Source organism: Penaeus monodon, chromosome 23, assembly GCF_015228065.2.
Source record: "Penaeus monodon isolate SGIC_2016 chromosome 23, NSTDA_Pmon_1, whole genome shotgun sequence".
NCBI lineage: Eukaryota > Metazoa > Arthropoda > Malacostraca > Decapoda > Penaeidae > Penaeus > Penaeus monodon.
Window position 1 is genome coordinate 2333259 of NC_051408.1, and position 347 is coordinate 2333605.

The window sequence follows — 347 nt, forward strand, 5'->3', positions numbered from 1 at the left end:
TTGATGTCCGGTTTTGTAATTTTAAAAATACAAAGTTAAATTATTGAATTTATTCGATTATCAAAATTATGAAAATTATTAAAATTATATAAATGATTAAAATTATTAAAAGTATGTAAATTATATAAAATTCATGAAATTATTAAAATCATATAGAATTTTTTAGATTATCAAAATTATTACTAAATTATCAACTTATCAGAAGCAAACTTAACACATATTTTCATATTGCAATTGTATTGATCAATAGTAAATTCAGAGAATATACGAAAAATTGCGTTTATTGGATTTTAAAATAATTCGTTAAATTGTATATTGGTCTATTTGTTCCATGGCATTATGGTGTG